This window comes from Temnothorax longispinosus, chromosome 3, assembly GCF_030848805.1.
Source record: "Temnothorax longispinosus isolate EJ_2023e chromosome 3, Tlon_JGU_v1, whole genome shotgun sequence".
Lineage (NCBI taxonomy): Eukaryota > Metazoa > Arthropoda > Insecta > Hymenoptera > Formicidae > Temnothorax > Temnothorax longispinosus.
In genome coordinates this window covers 9,249,355-9,263,562 of record NC_092360.1, presented here as the reverse complement: position 1 = coordinate 9,263,562, position 14,208 = coordinate 9,249,355, and the positions used below count along the sequence as shown (strand labels likewise).

At 38.2% G+C, this 14,208-nt stretch overlaps 2 protein-coding genes across 4 annotated transcripts in view; one reads left to right on the top strand and one right to left on the bottom strand.

Moving 5' to 3' along the window:
* LOC139809305 (uncharacterized) overlaps nucleotides 1–12,757 on the bottom strand; it is a 35,020-nt gene extending 22,263 nt beyond the window's left edge. Inside the window, exon 1 of one of the 3 annotated variants that reach the window (XM_071772097.1) lies at nucleotides 12,512–12,757. The gene's annotated coding sequence lies outside the window, so the exon portion shown is untranslated. Of the gene's footprint in view, nucleotides 1–2,987; nucleotides 3,520–12,511 lie in introns of those variants that run through there. The other 2 variants (XM_071772096.1, XM_071772095.1) reach the window with 2 other exon arrangements.
* Nucleotides 1–14,208, top strand: part of Rdgb (retinal degeneration B) — a 73,929-nt gene that overhangs the window by 24,271 nt on the left and 35,450 nt on the right. The window lies entirely within an intron of this gene.

Genomic DNA, 14,208 nt, shown 5'->3' with positions numbered 1-14,208 from the left:
GAACAAATTTGACACGAAGTTGTTTCTCAAATCATTGAATCATTTTCTTTGGAAGACATAGAAAATCATCCTCGTTCTAAAATAGACTTCTGTCTTTGCTTATGGAAATTAGACCGATAATGGAAGGCGAACCATTTTTCACTTTTATCTGTCAATAATAATCCTCAATAAATTATATTTATATATAACGTGTAGAGTTAAAAGAGAGGAACGGAGTATAACCGGTTCTGATAATTTCTTATAAACACTTCGTATAGGCACTATAGACTATTACGTAAATATAAATTACAAGCTCGCGCTTTATTTAAGTCGCAGAATGGATTTACACGATTTCGCGTCTCGCATACGCCCAATCCCGTAATTTCGCGCGTGTAACATGAAAGTTGCGCCCAATGCCAGCGTGGAGCGCAAAAAATCAGACGCGGCGTCCCCATTTAACGTTAAACACGCGCGGCTTGAAAGCGCGCCAAGGAATCCGCGGAAAAAGCGACGACCGGCAAACTCGCGAAGGTTGACCACCTCTGTCGATTGTAACCCACGTGCGATAGGAAGAAGCGGAGGAAGCGAGCGAGCGAGTGAGCGAGCGATCGATACGACATACAGGGTGTGTCTGAAAGCCCCGGCAAGGCCTGGCAAGGCTCGTCCTCGGAGGATGCTGGACATTTCCGAGGATCGATGAGGTAACGGAGAATTGAAAAGACTTCGGAGGCCATAAATCTCGAGGGTTGGCAAGATTATGGAAACCGACTTCAGACAGTTATCTCATATCGCTTATTTTTAAGGTAGTTATTTTTTAAGTTTAAGTTATACATCAGAATGAAAAATACATTGGAGTCGAAAAGAAACATGCCCATCACGTTCCCCCATCATGCTTTTTCGTCAGATATACGAACAGAAAGGTGCTCCCTATCAGGTGTATAAACAGATAATGACAATGTAATGGTATGTTATTCTTTCGGGGATTGAGAGATAATATTAAAAGATAACGTAAAAGAGAAAGCGGGGGGTATAGATTCTTTATATAGAATATTATTTTCTAGAATATTATCTATATTCTTTATATAGAATATATAGATATATTAAGTGCGATAGCAAGTGCGATGACATCGCGCACGATGTTAATAAATTGAAATTAGTTTTTCCTAGTTTATAGTACAGTGTTTCTCCCGAGACCGCATGCTGGATAGCTATTTTGATGAATCATTTTGATTGATTAATTTCACGGTTATATATTGCGACAAACGTTTATTGCGCATGCAGAATAGGCTGTGGATTTTGGGATCAAAGCGCGTTCCCTGGTTCCCTCTAGACCGCGCGTGGGCTAGTAATAAGGATCAGGAATCCACGATGGTGGTGTTCCAAAATTATCCTCAAGCTATTCCGGTCATTTCGGGCCCGGAGAGGAAACGTAACTCTCGCATACGCAATGTTATCGTTGAAATTGCGTTACGGTTCCGAATTAGAAACTACAGTGTCAGTGTATGAAACGCGATAACTGCATGGGTTAATCGTCTCTGCATTTATGCGCTGCGATAAGAAAGAAGTGGATATGGAATGTTACAAAAATAGCTCGCTTACGAGTTTCCAGTTACGGATTTCTTGACGAATCATCGTCGAGGAATGTCTGGAGCATTTTTTAAAATCAATATATCTATAAATATAATTATAAATTATTTTCAAAGAAATCGTGAAGTTTCACTGAAGCACATAATTATTAAAATTGTTTCCAAATTATTATTTTCGCGTGCTCTTTCCGGAGTACATAAAAATAGCAGCAAGAAAAGAAAAATATTATACCATTAAATTTTAGCGTTGCAGAAGTGTCGACAGTGAAGAATAAAATAGAATTTCTGCTGATTTAGTGTTACACATTGAGTGTGTTATTTAAAAGTAATTCAATCGCTTGCTACGTAAGCGATTCTCTTTAGTCATGTATAGAGATTGCTTCGGATATTTAGAAAAAATAATTATTGTATTTATTTGAATTTATTTTTTAAAAAGATATTAAATATTGATTACTCTTTTTGTCTTTCCCCCCTCTCTCTTTCTCTCGCACGCGCATTCCGTCACGGTAGTGAAAACGTGGTGGTTTAAAATGCATTAAAATACACGTCCGTCCACATGTCCGTATTTTAACCTGTTCATTCGTGTTTCGAGACCCGTTTCTCGCCAAAGCGGCGCAAAAGAGAGAGGAAGAACGAAAAAGAAGAAAAGGACTACGCATGTGGAGGAACGTTGTATGTCAGGACTGGGTTTACTTATAGGAGCATTGGACACTTGGCGAACAGCGTGTGCCTGCATACAGGGTGTCTACGAAAAATATATATTGATTTTATCATAAGCAAATTCGAATTAATGCTTTTTCTTGATCTTCAAATGCATATAATTTCTTTCTCCAATATTTTTTTTATTTTCTGGGATTTTCTCAGCGGTAAATTAAAGTACTTAAACGCAAATTAATTTCGAGATCCTCTACTTAAGATATGTTGCAAAAAGTTTTAAATGAAAACAATTTTTAAGAACGTTAAATATTACCCTTACCAACAAGAATGTCTAAGAGATATTCATTAAATTCTTGATTTATAAATTTTGCGTTTTGATTTTAAGTTCTGTATTTTAATACTGTATTTTGATAATATAAATACAAATAAATTACATTATCTCAATATTATTCTTATAGTTTTCTAGGAAAGAAATTAAAATCACATAGAAATAAATAAATAAATAAAGAAATTTCGCATTCTAAGATCCCAGCAGATCTCGAGTCTCTATTCATATGGCGAATTCGTTGAGTCATTCTTGATAAATTTCAATTACATCTCGATGTAATAGATTTTTTAAATGAAATCTGATATCTTTCTCTCGAATTTTAATCGGACTTCCTTGACAGGAAAGCTCGATATGCGAGAGATTTATCGCGAGCCGGCGCGCGTGGGTTTGCATTTCCTTCCTCGCTTCAGTCGACGTGGCGCGTAGTCCCCTCTTACCGATAGGAATTAGGTGCACCAGGTCGACAGACAGGTCGCTTCGAGAGTGCGTGCGTCTTCCTTATCGCCAATCAGCACTACCGTGAGGATAGAATCTCTTGCACGATTATCAATTGTCGTTAATTCGAATCAGTTATCGTCTATATTATCAATTGGATCGTTTTACATAGAGTTCTTTTCTCACTCGAGTGAAAAACACGTCTCGCCAGAAGTTCCGCAGAATATTCACCGCGATTTCGGCACTGTGACAATATACGATTCACACCGGAGTTATTAGTTCAACCCTCGGTCAATCGGCTTTAAGGGCAATCGTACGAACCGCACCACGTCCCGATCCTGAGGACCACTGCGAGCGCCACTGTCTGGCGGAGGGAGAAGGGCGTTCTGAGTCCTGAATAACGACTTCTCTGCCTCCTCTCAGACCGTTTAGCTTCGATTAAATCGGCAAAAGCACGCGCGAGAGAGAAGAAAAATAAAACGAGAACCGAACGTACATACGAATCGCGAGTCGGACGGGCACTGAGGACTGAGACCGCTGAGACGTCGGCCGTCGGCGGCGGCGCTCGGATGTCGTTAAAAACCGAAAAAGCTCCCCCTAGTCCCCCTTCCCTTCTTTTCCCTCCCTTTCTCTTCTCTTCCCAGTCCCTAGACCGGGGCTGGCTCTCCCTCTCTCGTTCTCTCGTGGCACGGCGCCTTACCCTTACCCCATCGCGCTCGTTGACGCGCGAGTCGCGACGCCTCTCCCCACCTGCCCCTTCCTCCGGCGCTCACTCTCCCTCTGTGCCAATGCGGCGCTCGTCCCTCCTGATCCTCCTCCCGCCCCGCGTTCCGGCGCGTCTCCGGTCTCGCTCCGGACTCCGGAGCGCCTCCGTCTCTCTTGGCACGCCGCGCCGCGCGCCGACGAGTTTCGATGCAAATCGCTCCGGAGTACGCTTCTGCGACGTCTTGAGGCCGTTCATTCAAAACATCTCCTTTTTTTCTCTCCTTTTTTTTCTCTAGATTGTATCCCAAAGTGTTTGTAGCTTCGCCGCGGATATATTCCGCGCAATTTCAAGCGGCACTTTGTAACGATTGATCGTTACGCGAAGCATGCGACAAGAACGGCGCATTGCATGCGATTTAATTAATACATTCGTTCGCTCTTCACCTCGCGTCGCGATTCCGCTCCGAGTTCTGAGACGAACCCTTTTGGAGCGTACGTGTCGCGGGACACGTCGCGTCGTCTTGAGACGAGGCTCGAGAGTTCGAGGCCTCGTTTCTCGTTTTCGAATTATCTTGATTTAAATGCGCGACGTTTAAACGCACGGTTATTTTCATGTTAATGAAGTTCCGCACCGCGCCCCTCTCTTGAGCCGATTGTCTCGGAGTCATACATTGTTCGGTTGACATTACGTCACTTGTATAGTGGGATATTCTGTAACTTCTTAACGACAGAGTTTCGGTATCGTTGTGCAAGTATTATATATGGTGAAAAAGCTGTAGTTAAAGAGTTACAGAGTCCCGTCTCCGAATTCCGAAACGGTTATTAAAATTCCGAACGCTTTATTTTCAAGTTCCGCGATAAATTGCTTTGAAACAAACGCGCCAGTTTATTTTGAACTGTCGTCTTTTTGTTTATCCTGCCGATGAGGCGTGACACATAGCACTTTAATTCTATTTCAGGTTCTAACGTAATATAATATTATTGTTATGATACACGATATGCTCTTTATTAACCGTGATAATAATACGGTGGTATTAATGCAACACTGTTAAATATTAAAGAATTAATTTTAAAGCAACATCTTGAGGTAAATAACACATTTTGTTATTTTTAACTACCATGTGTGTCGAAATTTATTATTTTAACACAAAGCAGTATTATTTTAACTCCATTGGTTTAGTTAAACTAACATTGCTTTAGTTAAATTAACGACATATATCTAGAGTAGGAATAGCAGCGACCTAAAGGAATGGTTAAAAATGACTGAAACTGAACATGATTTGACACTATGAATTTAAGTGAAATGATAGTAAAATGATGATTGAATAATTAAAAGGATCCACCTTATTACCGCTTTATTACGTACAAAAATTTCCGTTAAATATCTTATTTGACATCTTAATTAACGGGTAAATAAATATTAGATAATCCAGCAAGCATAAATAATCGAGAATATGCGTGTAATTGTCTCTAATAAAACTTCGGAATATTCTGAGTATATCTCAGATGTCATAAAATGTTGATATACACTATAATCTTTATCACAGTGATATAAAAAGAAATATACGTAATAAAAAAATAAATAACGATGTTCAATAAATGATAGCTAACATTTGGCAGGTGTTACATTTTGTAAAAATAAAAGGTAAAATAAGGATTATTTGAGGTCTGTCTCTGCGTCTTATCGACTTTAGTAAATACGGTATATTTATTCACTTAAAAATTGTTTCAAAACTTTTGTCTGCATTATGATTTAGCGTGCATATAGATTAGTTTAGCATTTATTTCGTTAAAGAACTTTCGATACTTACCGTCAAACTCCATCAGGACTAACAATAGACAAGCTTCTACCAGACCAACTTAGAGTTGAGAAGCAATTTGTGACACGTCTAGTGCACTTTGTCTCAAGGTTTCTTGTGCAAACTACGTTGTTTACCGAAATGATGTAAAGTACCGACTTTACATCATTACGGTGTAACATTGTTAATTTTTCATCTGTACAAGGTGATACGTAATAATTTATCTCATTTCATTGCCAGAAGAAAATATTTCTAACTTTCTCTGGTATCTTCTGCAGACAAACTTCTGAAGCTACGCCGGGAAATTTTTAATCTTAATGATGAATCTCTTCGCGAGCGAAAATCTCTCTCGGGATTTGAATATTGAAAATAATGCAAATCTCGTACTCGTCAATTGCAGCAACAATATATCTCTGCTCAATTGTAAGAATGCTGCTTGCAACATATGAGCTTTGCCGAATTACAATGTTAATTCGGCAAAAATTTAGTTTACAGGGCAATATTTCTTTTTATTTTACACTCATTAACATTCCATCGCGTCATGTGGGTAAAAGAGGCACGTTGCGAGTACGAGACGCCCATCTGCGAGTCCCTGTCTTCGACTCTCCTTCTATCTCTATCTTCTTCCGTCCGGCCTCATTTGCATTCACTAATTCGCACATCTGCGCGAAATAACGTCACTTATTGCCCTCGTAATCGCGACCGTCTCCGCTGCCTCTATGTTTTTGAATTCTGTCAACGGCCAACGAAATATCACTCTTGGAATTTCTTCGCACTCGTTCGACAAGTGTATTACTAATTCCTCGTGTGTCAATCTGGGCTTGTTATCGTATGCAACGCGATAAGTGCGATAAAAAAAATCTCTAATCAATTTAAAAGAGATTTGTGTCGGTGAGCGTGGATATACTGGTACACTGTCCGATAAGCGCATTTAGTGCACATGCTTTCGAGAAAATATATGTCGTTAGGATTAGAAGTTTTATGACGTTGTGTCGAAAGTTGTTATATTATTTGCGGAGAGTCTCAGAAAATGCTAGAAAAATGCTTTTTTAATTTTGAGATAAAAATTTACAGCACGTACATGAGAGCACGTGGAAGATTTTAATAGAATGAAATATTGTGGCTTGTAACAGCTCACATTGAACAATAACAGTTTTGCACCGGCATTGCAACGGTTAATGCATTGAAGCAATGCGCTTCACACAAGAAACTTGGGGACAAAGTACATTAGACAATACAAATACTTTAACTCTGAGTTGGTCCGGTAGGAATGTTTCTACGTAGCGCGATTCTTTGTATTATTAGAAGTTATATAATAGAAAAATAGAGATTTTGCGTTTCGAAGAAAGGAAAGTTCTGATGTGCGTTTCAGAAGATAAATCTTTTTCATATCGATTAATATTATATGAATTTTACATTGACAACATTTTTTCGTCTTGAAAGATACGTATGTCATGTATAACGCTCTACCAAATATTATGTTAATGTTTAACATATTATGTTAATGTTTTAAAGACTGAGAAAGTGTATGGCGTCGAATTAAATTTCGCTCGACTACAAATCATTTTAGCTGCAGGTAGGCTATCCCATCCGTCTATTAGAAAATATTTAGTATAGAAGCACTGAAGTCCTAGAATTGGATGTTATTGTATTATCCGAACGTGTAAATCGCGAGTGCCAAATCGGTCTATTATTAAACACCTAGTGTAAACATCAGAATCCTAGAATCGGATGTTATTATCCGAAAGCGTAAATTGTTAACACCACAAATATTTAATCGTATGAAATACGCGAAGATTTTATGATGAAAAATTTCAATCGTGTATCTTTTGTCAAGTTGCTCAAAGATAACGAACAATTAATAGACGTCGTTTAATCAATTCATGTTGATTACATCACAATTCAGTCGTGTTGGTATCTCTATTGATATTTGTAAGAATATAACTAACTTGCTTCATGCAAATATGCTATTAATAATCCATTAAAGGACTATATCTCTTAGCACGCGCGTTCATTAATATTTCAGCCTATATGCGAATCAATACAAACGCATGCGCTTATCATATGTACAATATTTTTTAAATATATATGATAACCATTCTGTCTAGAATTTACGGTAATAGTGATTATTCTGGAATGTTATATCCATACAGTTTATATATATAAAAAAATTTATTTATTATCTATCTTTTTTATCTATTCTTATTAGCAATTTATTAAATTAGTAATTATCTTGATTAAAGTGATAATTCGTTTCTTTTCTCGATTTCTGTATTTCTACATTTATTTCTATCCCTCAGAAATCTCGAACACCCTATTTCTGTTGGATATCGTCGCGCACTTTTCAAGAAATGCAATCAGCTTCGTCATGCTGTTTGACGCAAAACGATACACGAACATCGTGCGGTCGATAACGCGATTGACGAAGAGGGAAATAGAGAGACGCAGAAGTAGAATGAGAAAGCGAGAAGGATCGTTAGATTTTATTGCGTGCTCGCGTACTAATATTTGCGGGGTGGTAAGAAAAAAAAGTTATCGGACGACGCGAAGTGTAAGATTACGTAAATGCGTAAGCGCCGTTACTCGTGTAGTCGTTAGATAACAATTCCATTCTATAATTAGGTTACTGCGCGCAACGAAGAGAGCAACTGTACAGACAGAAAGAAAGAGAAGGCTAAAAAAAGGCGCTATTATCAATTTCTTCGGGCGAGCCGAGATAAAGTATGCTGTGTGTCGAGTTAACCACGGTTATTTTGCGTGCAATAAGAATGCCAGGAAACAGGGTATTATAGAGATATAGTCGAATGAAGTATCTAACGATAGAACGTTGCGGAGATCAACCATGTATTCTCAAATCTATTTCTAGTCGGCGTGATCAGATAAATGGTATAGATCTGTTTTGTGCGTAAATTACCCGAGAGTACGTGCTCGAGATCGCAATCGGAATCTGATATTTTATTCTGATGTTATCAATTTTGAAGTCTAAAGGTTAAATAACTATATGAATTTCAGTCACGTTTATTTTTTCTCTTATTTTAATGTTTATTAAAGCTTTCCCACTAATTACAAGAATTCTATTAGCACAAATTGTTAATCTCGACTAAGATTGCTAAAATTTCGTCTCAAGTAATTAATTTACATTACTGTCATGTATGAAATTTTTGTATATAACCATTCTCAATATATAAGATAATAAAAATGACTTAATTTTTATTTATTTATTGCGTAACAATTACTCTTGAATAATTTTATTATTTCTTGAGAATAGAAAATTTGAATGAAAAGAATAAACATTACTCTGTTAAAAAATCAGTATTTTAGTATGAAAACATATAAAAGAATTTAAATGATGGACAGCAAACGAGGAAGCAAAATGAGAACATATATTTATAATAAAAAATAATTTATAGGGAGACATTTTATAAGGTTTGATTAAGTTATAATAGTCAAGTTAACCGTATTTATATATAGTCCAGTTAACCAAGTACAGTTAACTATATGTAATTAAATTAGCTTTATTTCTTACACAAAGAATGTTCTTCAGTTTCATGTAAAAAGGCCCCCCGCGACGAGTGTTATTTTTGTTCAGAGTTATGTCTCTAAAGTCAAGATAATTGAAGAACTGGATGTCTCCGGATAACTCGTTGCCCTGAAGGATACCCCCTCGGATACAGGCAGTTTTTGACGTCAGTATCACGCATTTTAAGAGCATAAAAGTAACACGTCATTTTGTCGTGCGATTATACAATCCAATTACATCGCGTGTCGCAATGGAGTTTACGCAAACAGGTCCTTCGCGGGTGGTCTTTTCCAATTAGCACAACTGGAATATTCCTCGATGTAAGTGGGACAAACAAAAACAAACGCTTTCGCGCATTTTCGTCATTTTCGTCGTAATACACGTAAAATGGCATTAACCCGGATTAAAGATAAATGCGAGGACTAATGCGTGTCTCATTTCGTCGTTAGCTGCGGCGACAGGGGATAAGTCAACTTCCGCGCGCGCGCGCGTCGGTTAATCATAATTCAAACATTCTCGTTATCTTAGCGAGAGCGAGGCGTCAAGCTGCGCTAAGAGTCATTATCGTGCCAAGGTCAGCACGGTGGGGATCGCAACGTCGGACTAATCAGCAGACTGGAAAGATTCCGCGTTATCGCGCGGGTGAAGATCGCGTCGCGATTCGCGTTATCGTGACGGCTACGCATCTTCGCATTTCCGTTATCGAGAGCGCGGACGACATACGCCAAGTGCATGGCATGATGATTCGCGTCATTCGACTCGAGGTTCGCTCGATAAGCCTCGTGTTTGATAACAAATCCCATTCCACACGTTACGCTGTCCATCAAAGAGAACCTCGTTCCGTCGGGAAAATTTGTTGCAGTTAACGAGAGTGCACAATGGCGGCATCCGATCTATAAATATTTTAATCAGTAATCAATACTGATGATAAATATATGTGGTCACACCGGAAGTGGGTAGATAGTCTCGGGTGACCGAGCATGACTTCTGATTTCGGGTTTGGAGTTTCTTGATTGCCGATTAGGTATCGTGTTATCGAGGGCTTATCGTTTTAGAAAGGAAAATATTCCTACGAAACGATCGATATCATCAGCGAGTCACCGGAGTAGGCGCTTTTTTGTTCACTCCATGCCAATAGTCTTCGGTAATTATACGTATTTTTCGCTTAATCATGTTGGAACGTGAAATTGTAAAATGTTTCTAAAGGATTCTCGTAATGTGCTGTATTAATTAGTGTCTGCGTTGTTAAAACTGCCAAGAAGAAAAACGGAGACGTAGAGGATCGTGATCGGAATGCGGTTTGTGACAATGTTGTTTCGAACGTGGAACGACGTATTTGAATGTGAAAAGATCGTTTGATAAATATATAAAACATATCACAGAATGTTTCCATTTATCATGTCGTCTATTTATTATCCTATAGAAAATAACAGATATTTAAAACTGTAATTCATAAAAGAAAGTGATACGATTATCACGATGGGATTATCGCGCGTATTACGGTATAATTTTCGTGTCAATTTCACTCGAATTTCACGTTAATTACAGTCGTTAATTACGGTTGTTAATTGTGAAAGAACTAATTACACGTTGTGTATTATGCAAGAATATGACATTAATATTGACATTAATAATAGGAACGTCAAAAGTATAAAACGTATTTTATTAAAACTCTATTTCGACTTCAGAGGCGCGAGTTCGGTTACTTGGTGTATCTCGCATTTTTCATCTTTTATAAAATACTCCCAGGTGTTACCAGACGTTAGGAAACGATACGGTCTTATTAAAATGCAGGCACTGCTATTAATAAAATTTTTATGCGGCTAGACATGCGGCCGGTTCGTGCAACCCGCGAGGTCGGTAAGTCTTAAAGGAGAACGAGCGATATCGCGGTATAAACCCGCCGATCGATACGCAGGCATGTCGGCCGATGAACTGGCGCTTGTGTCCGATCGAGAGAGAGAGAGAGAAAAGTTTAACTGTCCGCGATGAGCGATCTCTGTGTGCAAAGTAAAAATAAGACACGAGCGTAAATTAATCTTTCCGGTCGAACGAAATTCCACCAAACGAAAAGCGAGGGCGATCCGTTGAGCTTTTGTTCCTCATATTCTCTCCTAATCTCAACGATAAGTGTAACGACAGATTACACTTATCGTTCAGATTAATAGAACTTGGGGACTCGGCTACAGTTTCCTTCAGCGGCGTACAGCAAGATAGTCTTCTCGCGCGAAAGTAGATTAGTAGACGGTTCGCCCGGTCATATTGAGCGACACCGGGAGCGACGCCTTGTTTTCGTAAATTTTTTTTTGTAGGACGAAAATAAATTATTCCCCATTGCGCACTTCTTTGCCCTTTGTTCTATCATAATAATTAAAAGTTTCGATGTAGGTCTATTCGTGATGACAAAGGCGAACTACGCGAAGAATACCCGGAATACCGTGACAGCTTCAAGTAAAAATATCGCGGAACGGGAACAATTTATGAGTCAGAGGAAATTACTTGAATACATACTCTTTTGCAGTTACGACTCATCGGTATAGTGATAATTTGCGTACATTAAGGAGAGCGCTTTCATTTAAATTGCACTGTAAAAAATTTGTGTAAAATTTACAACTATTATAGTGGGTAATTTGAGACCCACTATAATAGGTGTAAATTTCCACATATTCTTAATTTGTGTAATTGTAATACAAAATTACTTTTTCCTTCCGTACTGTAATTTTGTAAAATTACAACTATTATAGTGGGTCTCAAAATTACCCACTATAATAGTTGTAATTTTACAGAATTTTTTTACAGTGTGGGAATTTAGTACAAAAATTACAATACAACACTGTTATTAGAATTTCCTCGTGTTAGTACAAATACCGCAATGACATTTCACATCGACATGCAGAATTCTTCTATAGATTTTCCTTATCCTTGTCGGCACTATCGATTTTTTAAGAGCGGTATATCGAAGTGTGGGAGGTCTTACGAACGTAAATGTCAGACTTTATCTACGGGGTCACGAGTACCTACCGAAATCGTTGGATAAAAAAATTTTCTTTATCGAAATGAAGAGACTTTATTATTGACAGCGAATCTTCGAACTTTTATTTTATATATATATATATGTATATATATATATATGTATATATGTAAATATATAGATATATATCCGTAACAGTAAATTAATATTTCCTCCGAGTTTCCTGTGTTCCCGATACTCCTGCCTCCTTCATTTCGGATTCTGTGCGAATCTCGCCGGTTATTCATCTCCGGGATATATCGTAAAATATGCTCTATCGCGAGAATAAAGACGACGAGATACAGGATTCGCTCTTGCGGCCTTTCCTTAACACTCGCAGAAATTAACTCGAGGATCCTTCGAAATCCACGCTCCCTATACGCTCCGAGCTTATTTCGGGCCTCGAGTATTTTTCTTTTACTTCTCTGAATCTCGCCGGTCCTTCGCGCGGCTTCGACGCATCGCGGGAATAAGGGCGAACCCGGGATTTACCTACGTCGTCGAGAAGATCGATGAGGAACGTGCTCCCTCCACGCGCTGCGCCGCGCTCAGCTCGGCTCCGCTCCGTGCACCGGTCTACGCGCCGGGGAAAACGATGATCGTTCGCGGGATATTTTCTCGGAGACACCTGTTCTTTCTTTCTGCTGGACTGTCGTTGCCTCTGAGAAGAAGCCGCTCGCACCGGCGACACCGAGAACGTGACGTGCGTTCCCTTGCAACCCCGCTGTAACTGGCGGATTTTCACTATGACGACCAGACAACCAGTGACGTAACTAGACAACTAGAGTAATAAGGGCGCAGGAGCGTCCGGCGCTCGAATGCACCCTTCCTCCTTCACCCTTACCTACCTACCCTAAATCTTTGTCCCATTTACGCGAACGATACGTGCAAGCTTGTTAATTGTTGGCAACATAATTACGATTCATGTAAATTCTTGACTGTTATATATATATATTTCAGAGATATATTTTAGAGTGTCTTTTAATTTATAGTTGCTTTTTTTCAAAAAGCTCGCAAAGCTGATAACTTTTAAGGTGCTAACGATTAAAATAAGGAGTCTCACGTTCTAAAGGGTAACATTCTTTTTTCTTAATTTTCTTTTATAATTCTTGTAAAAGTTTTAAAAAAATTGTCGTAGGCCGATTTCAGTCATTGATATTCACGTCATTATCGCTCCGATCTATAGCGATTGAAACATAATAGGCATAAGAATATCACGTGTGAGTCCTATAACTAGGGTGTAATACAAAATGGACTTGCAAATAATTTTGACACCGATGAGATGTCTCAAAACATATATTTCGTTCATCTATTTCGTTCTGCTCGTTCTGCTGTTTGTAAATTGAGCGGAACGCGGAATCGTCATGGTGGGTTTTGAATGAAACAGCTGACACGCCGGCGCGATCTGCGTACGCAGCGAATGATCATTGGCCGCTTCTGTACGACCATCGAAGTTGTCCACGAACATCAGCGTTTATGAAAACGTGGTGTTGTGTCATCAAACTCGTATCATTATTATCTCAGTTTCGTTACGAAATTTCCGTTCCATTTTCGAATTGAATAATCAAATTGATTAATTTCGGAATTAGACAAATTAGGCAAAAAATATTGTGAAAAAGGATGTTTGACTTATTTTTTATGAGCAAAAAAGATTTAGGGATATATTATGAAACAATTCGAGAAATTTTAGAGTCGAGTGATGCAAATGTTTGACGAACTCGAAGACGCGAAGGTTGAAACATAGAGAAATTATAAATGTCACAATTAAAGATTATATATAAATTTATCAAAAAATTTGTAATTACTATTAAATACACATATACATGTATACAAAATGCTTTTAACAAAAAAAAATGTTAAACGGAAGTAACTTAGTGCCTCTGGAGACCACCTGGAGAAGATTCCAAGAATGTGTTGATAACGATGAAACAAATAAAGACAAATAAAGACTTTTTAAAGACAATTGTCTTTGTCTTAAATACATTTGTCTTTATCGTGTTATCATGATATCTCGTGTCATCAGTGCTGTCTCTTCAAAAAGTTACTTCCACATAAGTATTATCATTTCTGAAGCACCCTTATAAAATAAAAAGTATACAAAAATATAATATTATGAAATCGTAATAGAATTTGAGAATTTTGGAATTGAGTCGTGCAAACGTTCGAGGATGCTGAAGCCGAGGTTCGCA